Here is a 1,418-nt window from a genome sequence, read left to right on the forward strand (position 1 = left end):
ACATACATACATACATACATACATACATACATACATACATACATGCATGCATGAATACATACGTACACAGATATATAAGAATTCAGTAATAATTTTTGTCTTGTATTTACTATCTTTTACTGTGTATTTATTACCATTTGCTCAGGTTTTGATTTGTTTGTAACCGTAGATCTAAGGAGAACTTACTGCTGTAGCTGCGGCGATATAGTTTTCTTTAATTTGGTGATTTTTGTGTTTGTGTCTGTTTTCATTTCACCTGTCATGGCCAGGCTTGCCTTTTATATTGTTTATGGTTGATTATTCGTTGATATAATTTTGGGAGATACTTTCTGGGGTTCATAAGATGATTTTCTATTTTCATGTTATTTCTACCTTTAGATTATCCTTATTCGTAGTTTCTATCACTACCATTTCTTTTTCTTAAATCTTACCCATATTTCTTATTTGCATATTTGTTGGTCAGTAATCGGAAAGCATTCTAGATTTTGATTTTGTATTGAACTGTTTTTCAACTTGTACTTTTTTGCACGTTAAATCTATATTTTTGTTTAATTCTGTAAACAAACTCGAATCGTTTGTTTATTCTTCTGTTCGTCATGTGTTTTTCATTAAATAACTTTTATTATTAGAATTCTCTTTAAAATTTGATATTGTTTGGGATTTCAGAAGACATTTTTAATTAGCTTCGCTCTTCTTTAACTCAAGGATACCTGAAATTTTAAACTATTATAGTTATTGCTAGTTCCTAATTATTTCATTTTAAATTTGCCTTTCAGAAAGCGTGATGGCTGACATATTCAGAGGACAATCGGTCTTTCGAGGTGAATCAAAGGTCGACGTAGAATCCGCCTTGAAAAACAAGATTGTTGGCGTATATTTCAGCGCCAGCTGGTGTCCTCCTTGTCGTCAGTTTACGTTAAGACTTAAGGAAATCTATGAAGAACTTGAAGGAGATGAATTTGAAGTGGTTTTTCTACCGTTTGACCATAGCAAAGAAGATGCAATGACATATTATAAATGTAATCATGGAAACTGGTTATATATGGAATACGGCGAAGCTTTAATTGAGTAAGTATGTTTTGCTGGAAACAAGGTAGTTCAGCTACTGCGCTCGTGACACCTATTGAATCAGAAATACGTGCCGCAGCTGTTTGCTTGTCACCAGACCATCACGTCGTTTGTTTGTTAATGGCGTGCCAGTTCTGTGAAGTCCTTAATTTTTGTGTCACGTTTTCATGCGTGGATGGCTACAATTACAACTAAGCATTTACTTTATATGCTACTGAGGTGGAGATAATTTCAACATATCAAGAATTTAACTTGTATATCATTTAATATAGCCTTATTAGATTTTGTTATTTATAAATACATACATACATATTATTGAATATATTAATATATATATATATATATATATA

Source organism: Octopus bimaculoides, chromosome 10 (assembly GCF_001194135.2).
Source record: "Octopus bimaculoides isolate UCB-OBI-ISO-001 chromosome 10, ASM119413v2, whole genome shotgun sequence".
NCBI classification, from domain to species: Eukaryota; Metazoa; Mollusca; class Cephalopoda; order Octopoda; family Octopodidae; genus Octopus; species Octopus bimaculoides.